Below are 8,614 nucleotides of genomic sequence, written 5' to 3' on the forward strand. Positions count from 1 at the left end.
GAGGCTCAGCTACTTTGTGCCTAATTTCTTCTTTTTAGTACGTTCACAAGGTTCGCCTTCACATGAAAATAAAAATATATATATTCAGTATATAATTTTTATAATTTTTTGTTTTGAAATTTCAACCTCACAGAAGAGTTGCATAAATAACTTAAAGAGCTCTCCAATACCCTGTACCAAGAACCATCAGTTTTTAACATTTTTACCACATTTGCCTTTTGCTTTATCATCTCTCTTGCATATTCTCTCACTCAATCTGTCTCTGTTTCTGTCCCTGTCTGATATATGTGCATATATGTAATTTCTCTTTTCTAAACTATTTGAGAGTAGAATGCATACTTTGCGACCCTTTACTCCTTAATATTTCAAAGTGAATTTTCTAAAACCATGATATTTGCTTCACATTACCCGAGTATAATGACTGAGTTCAGGAAATTTAACAATGATATAAGACTTTACCTGCCTGACCAGTGGTGGTGCAGTGGATAAAGGCATCGACAAGGGACGCTGGGGTCCCCTGTTCAAAACTCTGAGGTGCTGGCTTGAGCACAGCTTGGGCTCAAGGCAGGTTTGCCAGCCTGAGCACACGGTCACCGACTTAAGCATGAGATCATTGACATGATCTCAAGTTGAGCCCAAAGGTTGCTGACTTGAAGCCCAATGTCACTGGCTTGAGTAAGGGGTCACTGGCTCAGTTTGAGCCCCCGGTCAAGGCACATATGAAAAACAGTCAATGAACAACTAAAGAGATAAAAGGACAGGAAGGAAGACTTTTTCTAACCTGCAGTCTATATATGCTTATCTTTTTAGATGTCCTAGTAATGTCCCTATATCATTTTCCCCTTAATTCCCAAATACACTTAATGATCATGTATTGTATTTAGTTGTCATGTCTCTTTAATCTCCACTAATCTGAAGCAGTTTCTCAGACTTCTATGTCTTTCGTGACATGTTAATTTTTCAAAAACATAAACTCTTTATTTTAACTAACATCCCTCAATTTGAGTTTATCTACTGTCTCCTCATGAGTAGATTCAGGTTGTGCATCCCAGGGATGTGTTGCCCTCATGGTATCACATCTACAGGCACACAACATCCATCGACCCTCACTGGTGATTTTATTTTTATTACCCAATAATTATATTCTATTATTTTTCTACTGTATAATTAAGGATTTTCCTTTAGCAGTGAATAACAATCTGTGAAGACATGTTAAAACCAAACAATTATCATCTTCATCCAACCCTCCCCCTAGATTTAGCATCCACGAATAACTCTTGCTCTAATCAGTCTTCACCATGTGATTACAAAATACTGATTTTTCAACTCTACCACTCCCTCTATGCTTATTGATGGACAGAAGAATCCTTTCTCATTCATTCACTCATTTTCTTTTTTTTTTTTTTTTTCTGAAGCTGGAAACGGGGAGAGACAGTCAGACAGACTCCCGCGTGCGCCCGACCGGGATCCACCTGGCACGCCCACCAGGGGGCAATGCTCTGCCCCTCCAGGGCATCGCTCTGTCGCGACCAGAGCCACTCCAGTGCCTGGGGCAGAGGCCAAGGAGCCATCCCCAGCACCCGGGCCATCTTTGCTCCAATGGAGCCTCAGCTGCGGGAGGGGAAGAGAGAGACAGCGAGGAAGGAGAGGGGGAGGGGTGAAGAAGCAGATGGGTGCTTCTCCTGTGTGCCCTGGCTGGAATCAAACCTGGGACTTCTGCACGCCAGGCCGACGCTCTACCACTGAGCCAACCGGCCAGGGCCTCATTTTCTATTTTTATTAGTATGTCTTCATATATTTTTAATTAAATGTTTATTCTAATAGCTTGATTTTAAATGATCAATTATCTGCTTTGTTAATTTTTAGTACACTTGGTTTTATTATTTATTATGAAAAGGCTTTAATCTTAGAGAATTTGTAGAGGTATTATTGTAATTTCTAAATATTTTCATAATCATTATCTATTATATCTTCATTTGAGTTATCTACTGCCACATAACAAACCACCCCAAACAGGACAATTTATCCTTTTCTATAATTCTACAGGTTGATGGGGCAGTTCTTTTGCTAGTTTCTCTTGGGCTCACTCATGTGGCATCAGTCAGCTGTCAGGATGGCCTCACTCATGTCTAGGTTGTCAGCTGGCTCTCTGTCACCTCAGTTCTAGCCTGCGCTTCTTCACATGCTGATGTCAGGGCTTCATAAGGGCAAGAGTGGAAGCTGCAAGGCTACTTAAGGTCTTGCTTGGAAGTCACATGTCACTTTTACCATGTCTAATTTGTCAGAGCAGGTCACTAAGCCAGCCCACATTCAAGAGGCAAGGAAATAGACTGTATCCTTTATAGGAAGATCTGCAAAGTGTAACTTTTTTTTTTTTTTTTGCAACACAAATTCATTCTCTTTTTTTAATTAAATAAGTCATCTTTATTCTTCATATCAGCAAAAAAGCATTTTTTAAATTACAGTTGACATTTAATATTAGATTACTTTCAGATGTATAGCATAGTGGTTACAAATTTATATAAACCACAGTTATCCCCCAACAAGTCTAGTACCCATCTGATACTATACATAGTTATTACAATATTATTGACTATATTCCCTGCGCTGTACTTTATATCCCCATGACTATTTTGCAACTGCAAATTTGTACTTCTCAATCCCTTCACTTTTTTTCACTCAGCCATGTAGCATTTTTAATCTACCACAATCTTAATAGTAGTTCTGAGACATAAAAAGAGCCTTGTTATCATCTCTCTTTTACAAATCATGAAAGTGAGGTACAAATAAGTACATTGGTATAGTATCATATAAAGCAGTGCTACTTTAATAGCCCATAATTCAACACCAGTACTATCACCTGGGTAGTTGTTAGGATTGCAGATTCTCAACCCTGGCCAGTGGCTCAGTGGATAGAGCATTGGCCTGGCATATGGACATCCTGGGTTTGATTCTTGGGCAGGGCACACAGCAGAAATGACCATCTGCTTCTCCCATCTGCTTTACCCCCTCCCTCTTCTCTCCCTCTTCCTTCCCACAGCCAGTGGCTCAATAGCTTTGAGCATGGCCCCAGGCACTGAGAATAACTCCATTGGAACACATCAACCTCAGGTGCTAAAAATAGCTCGGTACTGAGCACCAGCCTCAGACCAGATTTCCAGGTAGATACCGGTCCTGGTACATGTGGGAGTCTGCCTCAGCATCTCCTCTCCTCTTACCTTAAAAAAAAGAAAAGAATTGCAGATTCTCAGAACCCTCCCCAGGCCTATTAAATTAGTATAGAAAGAATATGTAAATAATAGAAATACTATATTAATAGATACCATTGATATTATTCTGTAGTAATACAGATGTCATACTGTGGAGTAGGTCCCAAGAATCTGTGTTTGAATCAAGTCTCCAGGTGATGCTCATTTGCCTTAGAGTTGGAAAAGCAGTGGCATTAGAACAAAAGGATTTGAAGTAAGTTGAACCACAGTCTTCTCTGTTTTGTCACTTGCTAGCTGGGTGACCCTAAGTAGACTTCTCCCTTTGGAACCTCTGTGTTTTTTTTTTTTATCAGAAAAGAATTCTAATAATATCTGCTTTGTATACTCCAGCAGCCTGTTATGAATACAAAAATAAAATGTTGCATGGAAAAGCAGGCAGGAAAATAATGATGAATATGGTACTGTTTCCTGAGACACAGAATTTATTATTGATAGAATCAAGACTAAAACAGCTGGGTTCTTAGTCTTAAACCTGTTCAGGGACAAATACTAATTAGGCCAGAAGCTTTTTGGCCTTCTCCAGATCTTCAGGACTATGACAAACTGTAATACTGATTATGGAGAGCAGGCAAACAGTTGAGTGTGACAAATGCTCTAAAGGAAACAAACAGACCATGCTCTCACCCTCTCCTTCCATGGTGGTACAGGAGCCCCCCAGCCTCCACCCCATTCCCTGAGCTCACGCAAGGCCATCACAGCAGGGCATGGCCAGCTTCCTTCCTTTTCATGGGAAAGGATTACCGAGTGGGAAGTGTTCAAGATGAGTGAGTGTTACTGGGGAGTGGGAGGTGGAATGACAATCCTGGCCTAGATTGTGTTTTTCAAGTTTGATGCCTGTCAGTGAAATGGCATCTACAGCCTGTTGAGACTTTTGGAGAGTCAGAATTTGAGAGCTGGTGGGTGAGCAATTGCAATCTCTCCCTGATTATTCACCTCCTCCAACCTATATTTTTATTTCACCCACTCTTACTTCTAATCTTCCCTCCAAGCAATTTTCTAAAACTCAAGAAGCCAATTGCTGTCTTATTAGCTTTCTTAGTCTCTTCTTCAAACTCAGTCTAATATAGAAAGGTGATAGTAAATTCTACAATAGATATCTTTTTTCTGCTTGACCATAAAGCTAATTTTTCAACCAAGACAACAGAAAAAAATGACTTGTCTAGGCATTTAAAAATAACAGTTCAACCTATAAAAGTAGATCGCACATATCTCCTGGGTTCAAACCTTCGTCCTTGACTGGCCGTGGACACTTACACTGTTCCTCGTTTCCTCTTCAGTGAAATGAGAATAATGACTCTAACACGTAGCTGTTGTGAGGGCTAAATGAGTTAATACATGTGAAGCCCCCAGGACAGTACATGGCACTTGCAACTGTATAGAACATAATACATTTGCCACAACATGCTGAATTTTCACAACTGCCTATCTGGTCTCCTGCCCTTAGTCTTTCTTAGCATCTAATCCATCCTCCAATGATTAATCTTTCTCAATCACCAGTATGTCTCCCTTCTCCTACCTTAAACAAGCATATTACCTATTGCACAAACTCTAAACTTCTTTGCTTAATATTTAAGAAACATTAATATTTTCCTCCAACCTTATCCAACCATATTACCCAATATCTCTCTCTAGGGTTTATTACTCTTAGTAATACAGACATTTTGGGTTGGATAATTCTTTCTTGTGGTAGGTTGTCCTGCATATTCTAGGATATTTAACAGCCTCCCCGTTCTCTACCCTGTTCCTAGATGCTAGTCACAACCCTTCTGTTGTGACAACCAAAAATATCTCTAGATATTACCAAATGTCTTCTTGTGGGGAAAAAATCTCCTAGTTAAGAACTACTGCTCTGAAAGGCCCTTCTCTTGCTATGCTTTCCTCACTATTTTTTAAACATGCCTGGATCATCTCATTTTTTCCTTTTATACTGTGTATTAATTTTTATTATGGTCAAATATACATAACATTTATCATTTTAAGTATACACTTCAGTGGTATTAAGTGCATTCACATTGCTGTGAAACGATCATCACCATCTTTCCCTATAACTTCCATCTTCCCAAACTGAAACTCTGTATTCACTAAATAATAATTTGTCATTTTTCCTCCTCCAGCTCCTGACAAAAATCATTCTACTTTTGGACTCTATGAATTTATCTATTCTAGGTATCTCAAAGAAGTGGAATCATAGAATTCCTGTCCTTTGTGCCTAGGGTATTTCACTTAGGATAATGTCTTCAGGGTTCATCCATGTTGTTTTGTCAGAATTTCCATCCTTTGTAAGGTTGAATAATATTCCATATTATGTTCATCAATGAACATTTTATTATTCCTACCTTTTAATTATTGTAAATAATGCTGCTAAACATGGGTGTACAAAGTCCCTGTTTTCAATTCCATTGGGTATATACTCAGAGTTGAAATTCTTGGGTCATATGGTAATTTTGTTAAGTTTCATGAAGAAGCATCATACTGTTTTCCACAAAGGCTGCAACATTTTACATTTCCACCAAGAATGCACAAGGGTTACATTTTCTCCACACCCTCACAAACATCTGTGACTTTCTGGAAGTTTTTTGGTTTTGTTTTTGGATGTTTTGTTTTGTTTTGTTCTTTGGACAATAAGCATTCTAATAGTATGAAGTGGTAGCTCATTGTGGTTTTGTCTTGCATTTCCCTAGTGATTAGTGACATCAAGCATTTCAGTTGCTCCTTGGTCATTTGCATACCTTCTTTGGATAAATACCTACTCAAGTCCCTTGCCCATTTTTAATGGGATTTGCTTTTTTATTGTTGATTTTTGTGGAATGTAGGAGTTTTTAGAGATTCTGGATATTAATCCCTTTTCAGACATATGATTTGCAAATATTTTGTTCCATTTTATGGATTGCCTTTTCATTTTGTTGACAATGAACTTTGATACACTGCACTTCAAATTAAAAAGTAAGTGTCATAAAGTTTTTGAGGAGGAAGACAAGATGGTGATGGAGTAGGCAGACGTACCAACTTCCACCTCCCAGAACCAAAGTGGATTACAAACTAATTTTAAGAATCATTATCTGGAAAAACCAACTTTGGACTAAATTAAGAGGACTCTTCAACCAAGGAACACTGAAGAAGCCACACTGAGACTGGTAGGAAAAGCAGAAATGTGGAGAGGGCTGCCCAGCTCCCCAGAGCAAACAGCAGCCAGGAGAGACTCGCGTGGCAGGAAGTGAGTTTAGCAGAGAGGGGAAGGTCCTGAGTCCCAGGAACAAAGCCCCAGCCTGCAGCCCCAGAGCCTAAAAGAAGACAGTATTTAGCTGGAAACAAGACAGGATACTGTTTGTGAGAAAGAGACTGATTTCTCAGACCCAGGATTCTTCTTAAAGGGATCGAGTAGACACCTTTCTCACAAACACTCACCCAGGGCTCTGGGGGACAGGGAAAGAGAGGAGAATACCAGAGTAGCAGGAAGAGAGTGTAATCTAGGAGGCCACCCTAACCCCTGGGATGAGTCACTCCCCAAATCTGAAGTGAATATTTCCCCCAGAAACAGCAATGCCAGCAAAGGGAAGCAGGACACCAGCCAAACAAGCTCTCCCGCGGCACTCAGAGCAGAGTCGCTTAGAAGAAGGGAGTTTCCGGGACTACAGTAGTGAGTCTTAGGGTCTGAGCTGCAGCGCCCCCACCCACACGTCTGAGGGCTCACCCGAGGGCGGATGGAAGCGGGATGCGGAAGCACGGTTCGGTCAGCAAGGGTGGAAACTGGCTGGCCACCACTGAGGCCCAGATGTGAGCTCAGTCTTGCCCGGCTGGGGAGGAGGGGATGTGCAAAAGTGGTCAAGCCCAGCTGCAGGCTGCCTGCAATCCAGCCTGTCGGGCAAGGGTAGGAGCCTCAGAAGGGGCGGAAACCCACCATTGAGCAAGAGCGCAGGAGCACAGCCTTGCCCCACCCGCAGAACTGAGGCTTATGGCCTGACTTGGGAGCTGGCTCCTCCCATGGGGGTGAAGCCAAAAGCCCAGAACAGGAGGTGTCCCGCTACTGAGCATGGGCACGCAGAACCGCCCGGACTGTGGAGCCAAGGCTTGCAGCCGTCCCACGACTGGGCTCATCCTGCAGGGGCAGGGTGAAAGCCCAAAATGAGGTGGAGAACCACAGCTGAGCAAAGGTGCTCACCCCTGCCCTCAGGGCCCAGCGTAACACCACACGCTAGGGTAAGGTGAAAGCCAAGACCACCAAGGCTTGTATACCCAAGCACGTGATCACAGCCACTCCCATGGAGAGGCAGAAGCCACAGTAACAGCCCCAGTAGGCAGGCACCAGCAACGCCCATACCTGAATGCAATAGGCAGCAACAGCAGAGGGGGTGGTGGGCCTGCACACAGGCCACACCTAGAGAATACAGAGGTCACACCCAGTGGACTCCAGTGGCCAAAATTTCTTTTACACAGAAAAAATAAGAAAGCAGAGGAAGGCAACGCAAATGAATCAAGAGAAATCCCCAGAAAAGAAGCTGAATGAGTCAGCTATAACCAACTTACAAGATGCAGAGTTTAAAATAACGATTGGTAGGATGCTCAAATATATTAGAACAACAGTAGATGGTCATTACAAACACCTAAATAAAGAGATAACAAATATAAAAAAGGACATTGAAATAATAAAAAAGAATCAGTCAGAAATGACAAATACAATATCAGAAATGAAGAACACAATGGGAGGAATTAAAAGCAGGATGCAAGAAGCGGAGAATTGAATCAGTGAGTTAGACAACAAGATAAATGAAGGCACAGAAGCAGAGCAGAAAAAGAAAGAGACTCAAAAAGTCTGAGGAAATTCTAAGAGAGCTCTGTGACAACATGAAGAGAAATAACATCCGCATCATAGGGGTTCCTGAAGAAGAAGAGAAAGAACAAGGGATAAAGACTTGTTCAAATATATTATAGCTGAAAACTTCCCTCAATTAAGGAAGAAAAACATCTCACAAGTTCAAGAAGCACAGAGAACTCCATTAAAGAGAAATCTACACCAAGACACATCATAATTAAAATACCAGAACAAAAAAAAGTCCAGGGCCAGATGGCTTCACAGGTGAATTTTACCAAATATTCAAAGAAGAACTAACTCCATCTTTTTCAAGCTATTTCAAAAAATTCAAGAGGATAGGTTGGGAAGATGGCAGCGGAGTAGGCGGACGCACAGACGCCCAGCTCTCAACACCAAACTGGAATACAAATCAATTTAGGAAAAATCAGCATGAAAAACCAACACTGAACTGCAAGAACAGCTCTCAAAAACCAAGGAGCAAAGAGGAAGCCACAATAATCATGGTAAGGAGTGCCTGAACCTCCTCTGCTTACAG

This window comes from Saccopteryx bilineata, chromosome 4 (assembly GCF_036850765.1).
Source record: "Saccopteryx bilineata isolate mSacBil1 chromosome 4, mSacBil1_pri_phased_curated, whole genome shotgun sequence".
Classification (NCBI taxonomy): domain Eukaryota; kingdom Metazoa; phylum Chordata; class Mammalia; order Chiroptera; family Emballonuridae; genus Saccopteryx; species Saccopteryx bilineata.